Source organism: Lynx rufus, unplaced genomic scaffold, assembly GCF_022079265.1.
Source record: "Lynx rufus isolate CCGP_SWC_20201006 ecotype Redwood Valley unplaced genomic scaffold, mLynRuf1.p SCAF_14, whole genome shotgun sequence".
Taxonomy (NCBI): domain Eukaryota; kingdom Metazoa; phylum Chordata; class Mammalia; order Carnivora; family Felidae; genus Lynx; species Lynx rufus.
In genome coordinates, this window is record NW_025814828.1 from 13,104,022 (window position 1) to 13,112,770 (window position 8,749).

Sequence of the window (8,749 nt, forward strand, 5' to 3'; positions counted from 1 at the left end):
AGACACAAAGTAGGTTAGTGACTGACCAGATTTGAAAGGTTTGGGAGGAAGTGGGGAGTGAGTGTTAATAGGTCTGTGTTCCTTTTATGGAGGATGAAAATGTTCTAAGATTACCTGGCTGGCTCAGTTGGTGAAGTGTGAGACTCTTGATCTCGGGGTTGTAAGTTCAAGGCCCACGTTGGGTGTAGAGATTACCTGAAAAATAAAATATTTAAACATAAATAAATGAATAAAGAAATAAAATTAGATTGTGGCGATAGTTGCACAAACCTGTAAATATACTAAAACCCAGTCAATTGTACATCTTAATTTTATAATGTTTAGTTTTGGGGGGGGGGAGAAGGAGAGGGAGAGAGAGACACAGAGAGCATGAGTGGGGGAGGGGCAGAAAGAGGAAGACCCAGAATCCGAAGCAGGCTCCAGGCTCTGAGCTGTCAGCACAGAGCCCCGTGTGGGGATCGAACCCACAGAGCTGTGAGATCATGACCTGAGTCCAAGTGGGAGGCTTAACCGACTGAGCCCCCCAGGTGCCCCCAGGTGTACATTTTAAATGAATTGGACGGTGTGCTAATAATGATATCTCAATAAAGCTACTTTAGGAAAAGAAAAAAACAAAAGCAACACTGGGGTATTTCCTCCCTAGAATGTAGTGAGCTAGAGTCATTGTGGAACTTTAGCGGGTCAGTTTGTACCTGGTTTCCAAAAACATTGTTTGTGAAAACCCTGACTGATGAGTCGCAGCTGCACTAGGAGGGATGTGACTTGGCACTCGCCCTCAGAGACAATGCACCAAAGCGTAGTGTTCACGGAACTGCTAAATTGCAGGAGCGGCTGCCTCGAGTTGAAGTTACTCTGCACTGGTTCAACGCAACGCTCTCCACTGAGCATGCTCAGTGTAGTGGAGGGACCCGGAAGCGGCGCCTCACTGCGTGGCCCAAGCCCGGGAGGCAGCTGCTTTTTGGCACGTGGAAGGCCTGCTGCGTGTCTGTTAAAGCTATGTAAACTAGCGTGTAAGGAGAAATACCACAATGTGTAGCGCAACCTTATGTTTAGCTATATTGGTAAGTGATTCACTTTGGGTGACAGAATTCCAGATGATCTGTATTTTCTTTTTACACTTCTCTCTATTTTCTGAATTGTGTAATCGATAAGGTTTTACTTATTTTATGATAAAATTATTTGAAAAACAACCACAAAAATTTGCATTCCTGGGCTAAATCCCACGTAGTCATGGTGAATGATTCTATGAATGTCAAATTCAATTTCATCTGCTATAATTTTATTTATAGCTTTTCATCTAGTGCCTTGGTTCTTCCCTCCCCCCTCCCCACTCTATTCTTCAAGATTGGATTTAAGGGTTGTAGTGTTCTCATACAATGAATCAGAGAGTTTTCCATGCTTTTCTATAACCTGGACCTGTTAGTTGAGTGTAGGAAAAACCTGTTATAGATTCCAGCTTTGTTATGAAGGGATATAACTCAGGAACAACCAGATGGAAGAGGTGCGTAGGGCAAGGTATGGGGAAAGGGACGTTGGGTTTCCATGCTCCCTCTCAGAGAGCAACCCTCACAGCACTTCCTCCTGTTCACCAACCCAGAAGCTCTCTGATTTTTGTTTTTGTTTTTTGGGTGGAAATGATATATTAATGTTGTCTTCAGAAAAAAACAAACCTTGGAGTTCCTGGCTGGCTCAGTCAGTAGAGCCTGTGACCCTTGATCTTGGGGTGGTGAGTTTGAGCCCTACGTTGTGTGTAGAGATTACCTTTTCAAAAATTTAAAAAGAAGAAGGAAAGAGAAAATAAACCTCTATAAAGAATTTAGCGCCTTTTTTTTTTCCCACACCAGGAGATTCAGTGGTGAGGCTGGAACCCCGGGCAGTGGAGAGGGAGCTCGGGCGGGGCTCACTGCTCCAGGAGAGGCCCTACCCCACGGCTGCCTCGGTTCTCCCTTTTGATTGTGCAAGCGTGAGAACACTCTGGCAGGGCCGATGAGGCGGTGGGGAATAAACTTTGGGGATCAGACGCTAAGCAGGCTGAGCCCAGGTGCCAGCTGTATAAGGGAGTGCCAGGAAGGACCACCTGCCGGCTCCCAGAAACAGGAGTCTCCTTCATCCAGTGGGAAGCGAGGAGGCTCAGTTTAGCACCCCCAGGCCTCCAAGCTCCCCACCGCACCTCCCCCACCATCCACACAGGAGGAACCTTAGGTTTCAGTTACTTGCCAGCTGCCACGTACAGAGTTCTTGGGATCATTCATGGAATAATCCTGCTTGTCTCCCCTCACTTTTAAACGGTTTTATAGTACTGTCCTTTGTTTCAACAGTGTCCATATCACAAGTGTTCACGAAATACTGAGATTTAAGACCAATATTATTACACGATCAGACCTTCTCGAACAGATTTTCTTTAGTAGTCTCTAGAGATCTCAAAGTGCAGGCGCTGTTTTACGTCCCTTTTCTTTGTAGCGGTCAAGATTACTAAAGCTTTCCAAACTCTCTCTTTTACAAATGTGCTGCTCCACCTCAAACACAGACTAGTTTTCATCTCTAGCCACAGGAGGGCGCACAAATACATTAATCAAGTGAGGTGCGGTATGAAAAATTAGGGCCGATCCCGACTTGGGTTGAGAAAAAAACCGTGTGCCGTGTTGTATACACTTGTTAGCGCAGAGCAGCACAGTCTGACAGAACTTTCTGCGGTGACGGAAATGTTCTGTATCTGTGCTGTCCCGTACATCAGCCACTAGCCACATGGGGGTATTGAACCCTTGAATTGCGGCTGATGTGACTGAGGAAATGAGTTTTTAATTTTAATTTACACATTTAAATAGTCACATGTGCCTGGTGGCTACCATATTGGACCACGCAAGTCTATAGCACTGGACTCCATAGGAATATTGGTTTTTCTGAGTGGCTTTAAGTGTTGATATCTTTTTTTTTAACTTTATTTATTTAAAATTTTTATTTTTTTTTTTAAGGTAATCTCTACACCCAGCGTGGGGCTCGAACTTACAACCCCGAGATCAAGAGTCGCATGCTCTACTGACTAAGCCAGCCAGGCGCCCCTATGTGCTGACATTTAAATAACTTTGGACCTAACAACGCTAGCTTGAGATGTTCCCACCACTGGCCAGCTACTGTGCCAGGCATACTTATATACCCACCTCACTTGACCCTTACTATGCACCTAAAAGATGGATATTACTATATCAATTTTATGAAGGAAGAAGCAGACTCCAGAGAAATGAAGTACATGGTCCAAAGTCATCAGAGATAGTCGTCGAGCCAGAAATACCCATCTAATATTTTTTGAGAGCCTGCAATGGGTCAATCAATATATCAGCCAGGCACTATTATAGACACTGGAAATCTATACTAGGAACCAATGCTTGATACAGAAGCCGTTTTAGAAAATGCTATCATTCTGTTCTATACTTGCACGTTTTTGCATATCATCTTCTCAGAGTTGGAAGGGACCTCCAGACTAATGGCTAGCACTGTCTCTGATGCAGGAAACTATCACTATGAGCTCTGACCTAGGTAGAGGGATAACTGGGTTCCATCTCCAATTATGTCACTAACTAGGCCTGTATGTAACCTTAAGTAGATAGTTTGCCCTTCCAAGGCTAGGATTTCTTCATTTCTCAAACAACACTTTTAGCCTAAGAGATCCCCAAGGGCTATTTCATATTTCACTGATTCTGAGACTTACATTTTGTCACCAGGTTTCATCTAATGGTCAGTGGCACTTCACTGATAGTTGGCAGCAATTTTTCTTCGTTATATATATGAAATAGTGGTGTGTTTTATAATCATGACACGTTAGACTAGATGAAATATGGTCTGCGTAATTTTAGAGTATCAGTAAAAATATTTATCTTGAAATTTATTTGAGTATACATTTTGAAATCCTCCCAGAGGCGAAGACAATGACATTCTAATGTGATTCTAAGTCCAGTTTAGAATATTAAATTGCATAAGTCAAAATCAGTGCTGCCCCAAGTGGCTAAAACACGGCATGCAACACACACACTCAAAACTCCAGCTGCGGTGATAACCCACACCCCATAGAATCCATCAGCAGGATTAATCGTAGGCGAAGTTAGGGGTGGGTGCAGTTTTGTTTGTCTCGCAGGTGTCCCATCCTTCTTGTTTTTTTTTTTTTTCCTTCTTTAGGTACTCAAAGCTGTTAAGTACTTCTCCTCTGTGATGCCTTCTTTCCTTTCTTCTGCCCCAACCCCTGTCTCTATCAACTACACTTGAGAGTAAATTAATTACAGGTATATTTTCTCATAAAGATACACGACCAAGGAGATCACTTGGTGCCAGTGGTGCGTTGGTGTATGTTTAACAACCAGCTCTCTGTGGGTGGGGGTGGAGGAAGGCCCGATTTGTAACATTTGCCAATTCCTGTGGCATAAATATACCCACAGTAGCTGCTGCTGATTTTAAGCTACTGATATGACATCGAGTGCTTTGTAAAAATTCTGAAGATTTAGGGGTGCCTGGGTGGCTCGGTCGGTTGAGCTTCCGACTTCAGCTCAGGTCATGACCTTGTGGTCTGTGAGTTCGAGCCCCGCGTCGGGCTCTGTGCTGACAGCTCAGAGCCTGGAGCCCGTTTCGGATTCTGTGTCTCCCTCTCTCTCTGCCCATCCCCTGCTCATGCTCTGTCTCTCTCTCTCTCTCTCTGTCAAAAATAAATAAACATTAAAAAAAAATTTTTTTTTAAATCCTGAAAATTTAATGGTTAGTTCTCATAGGCCAATAGGACCCTGCTCCAGCCTACCACTGCTTGATACAGATCTGGTTATCCCATTCTTTTGCCACAGTCCTATGATGGTTCCTGATTGCCTCTGGGATAAAAGCTAACTACTCCAGCTACATATATAAATAAAAGTAGGGGATGATCCAGGTCTCACGGATCCTGAAGATGAAGCCGTTTGAGAGCCCTCTTAAAGAACAGTAATACAAACGTAATAGTATAACATCAGGTACACAAGTGAATAATTGTTTGGAATGAGAGAAATCATAGCAAATTACAAATGTTAAAAAGCCGACAGATACCAGAAACATCACAAAAATCTGAAAAAAAGAATCACATGATATGATTGGAAGAACTTTCCACAGACATGCTTCTGGCTCTGGACATTTTATCTTTTTTTAAACTTTTTTTTATTTTTTATTTTTTTATTTTATTTTTTTTTTAATTTTTTTTTTTCAACGTTTATTTATTTTTGGGACAGAGAGAGACAGAGCATGAACGGGGGAGGGGCAGAGAGAGAGGGAGACACAGAATCGGAAACAGGCTCCAGGCTCCGAGCCATCAGCCCAGAGCCTGACGCGGGGCTCGAACTCCCGGAGCGCGAGATCGTGACCTTGCTGAAGTCGGACGCTTAACCGACTGCGCCACCCAGGCGCCCCTAAACTTTTTTTTAAAGTAGGCTCCATACCTAACATGGGGCTTGAACTCACAACCCTGAGAGCAAGAGTCACATGCTCTCCCGACTGAGCCAGCCAGATGTCCCTGGCTCTGGACTTTTTAAATCTTGTTTCTTCTCCACTACCCATGTACTTCTGGTGCCAGGTGCTCTAAGGGCCCTCTGGGCCCTCTGCAGTGGGCCATGGGAGTATCCTGGGAGCCATTCCCACTTGGGGTGGCTATCAATGACCTAACCATTCATGGAAGCAATTATAAACCACGTAAGTACGTCTCTCCAAATCCTAGCAAAATATGTCTCCAACTCAACTTCCCCTTAGCTGGGCCCCCAAATGCCTGTGGCCGCTCCAGTGCCACTAAGCATGATGGGAAGTGTATCGGTCAGGGTTCATGGAGGAAGGGGAGCTGCCATGGATGATATACAGTAAGGGACACGTTATAGGGTCAGATCTTTGGCAGCTCTGGGAGCCGGGTGACAAGGCTGTGGAGGCGGTTGCCGCTGTGTCTGTGGTCGAACCTGGTTTCTATAAGGACATCTGGACCAGCAGGTGGGAAAGAGAGCTGAAAGTAGGAGGGCATCTGGTGACGACAGAAGGAGCTGTGGGCCTGAGCGCTGCCCAGGCCCAGCTAAGTGAGCGTCAGATCAGTGACACTGCGTGCAAGCTGCCACAGTGCCTGGCACCCTGGACCTTCAGACCTTCAAAAATGTGACTGCTAGTTAACACCGGCCGCCCACAAAATGTCTCTAGTGGCCAGTGCGAACTTGGAACCATCTAGGGAAGAGAACATAGCTCCAGCTTAGCTACGTTGAGGCAGGACAAAGCCATCACAGGAAGTGTGACAGGAGGGACACTGGAACGGAAGGAGACCGTGTTTTTAACTGATTTCAGCTCATGCATTTTGGTTTTGCCAATGTAAACACAGGGTCCTGTAAACACGTTGCTGGAACTTTCCTTAAGCTTCATTAGCTTCACGCTAAACATCCTGTTAGAGGGTGCAACCCACGTCAGCCTTCTGGGATCTCCTTTCTCACTCTCGGTCTCTCTCTCTCTCTCTCTCTCTCTCTCTCTCGCACGCGCACACACACATATTCACTGAGCTCTTCCATGCCAGGCATATTCTAGGCACTGGGGATCCAGAAGTGAGCAACACTGGCAAAAATCTGTCCCCTGATGGAGCTCACCTTGCAGTGGGCTGAACTAGCTAAAACAGAGAAACACGTTTGTGCGTCAGGTGGCTGCATGTGCTCTGGAGAGGAGTCAAGTGGAGGAGGGAGCTAGGGAGTGGGCGTGAGCAGGGAGGGACCCTGGGGGTGGTCAGAGAAGGCATCTCTCAGGAGGTTGAGCAGAGATCTGGATGAGGGGACGGAGGGAGCCACGTGGCTATCTGAGACACAGTGTCCCTGGCCAGGGAGCTAGCGCAAAGTCCCTGAGGCCAAGTGGAGGGAGCGTGCAAAGAGCGGCACCTCGAGCGAGCTCCGGCACAGGTGGGAGAAGAGGTCAGAAAGGTGGACGGGGGCGGGCTGGTGAGCCCTTACCTTTCAGTGGGAGAGCATGACCATCGCCAGGATGGTGCTTCAAGTTTCTGCGTTGAGTTGGGCTGAAAGGGGACAGACATGGACTTAGGTGTCCAGTTAGGAGGCCCGCACGGGGATCCCGAGTCACGCTCACCGCTCTGAGCACCAGTGACATTTTGCCCAGCATACTCTTTCCCACCTGCTTTGGCTTTTGGTGTTTTTATCCTCACCCACCTAGATTGTGCTTCCTGCTTCCTCTTCTCGTGTAGACTAAATTTGATGTCAGAATTTGACTTCAATTTTAATTTTCAAATATGATATAATAACGTTAAGATTGCAAGATTTCCTCCTGAACCTGAGGAGAAACGGCAGATGAATTGCTAACGTGAGAAGATGTTTTCAAAACGGGAGAATAGTATCTCCCTAGCAGGGTCTGGGCTAACGCTCACGAGCCTCTGAGAGTGGGTGTCCCCTCGCGTCTTGTGCCTCAGGTGCCTCACTCACCACATCTTAGTCCTGGCCCGGCAAGTCCCCAAAAATGACATTAGAAAGGGAAAATCAGTAACTTCACAGCAGAGAAGCCTGGCAGACACGAGACACCGCCCTCACCAGTAACGGGACAAGCTGACCCCGTGTCGTACCCCGAGGAGGACACAAGATCTTTTATGTGGCATCCCCATCCCAAAATGCAAAACTCTATCTGATCATGTGAAAACATCGGACGAACCTAGATTGAGGGACCTTCCATAACATAACTGGCCTGTCCTCTTTACAACTATCAATGTCACGAAAGGCAAAGGAGGCCGAGGAACTGACTGGAGAGAGAGGACAGCGAAATGCCATGCAGAGTACTCCTGGATTGAGTCCTAGACTGGAAGAAAAGAGCTTGAAAGGACATTATGGCGACAGTGGAGAAAATGTGAATCTGAACTGTAGATTGGATAATAGTATTGTATCAATAGTAAATTTCCCGATTCTTGTGATTGAACTGTGGTTATATGAGAGAATGTTTTTTATTATTGGGAAATACACTTTGACGTATTTAGGGGGAATAGGGACACGATAAATTTATTCTACGAAGGGTCAAAAATTTTGTTTTCTAGCTACATCAATCTACCATCTACTACTATCTATCTATCTATCGAGACAATCATAAAGGAAATGTGGTAAAATGTTAACAATTGATCAACTGGGGTGAATATGGGATTTCTTTGTACTGTTTTTGCAACTTTTCTGTAAGTTTGAAATTATTTCACAATAAAACCATTTTTAAAAGGTGGCTACAATTTTAGGCTTCTAGATGAAGGGAATGGAGATAGGAATCGTTCTTTTTTTAAAAAAAATTTTTTTAATGTTTATTTTTGAGAGAGACAGAGACAGAATGCGAGTGGGTTGGGGCAGAGAGAGAGGGAGACACAGAATCGGAAGCAGGCTCCAGGCTCTGAGCTGTCAGCACAGAGCCCGACGCGGGGCTCGAACTCACGAGCTGTGAGATCATGACCTGAGCCGAAGTCAGACGCTCAACCGACTGAGCCACCCAGTTGCCCCAGGAATCGTTCTTTTTTTTTTTTTTTTAATTTTTTTTAACGTTTATTTATTTTTGAGACAGAGAGAGACAGAGCATGAACGAGGGAGGGTCAGAGAGAGAGAGGGAGACACAGAATCTGAAACAGGCTCCAGGCTCTGAGTAGTCAGCACAGAGCCCGACGCGGGGCTCGAACTCACAGACCGCGAGATTGTGACCTGAGCCGAAGTCGGACGCTTAACCGACTGAGCCACCCAGGCGCCCCTTTATAGCAGGT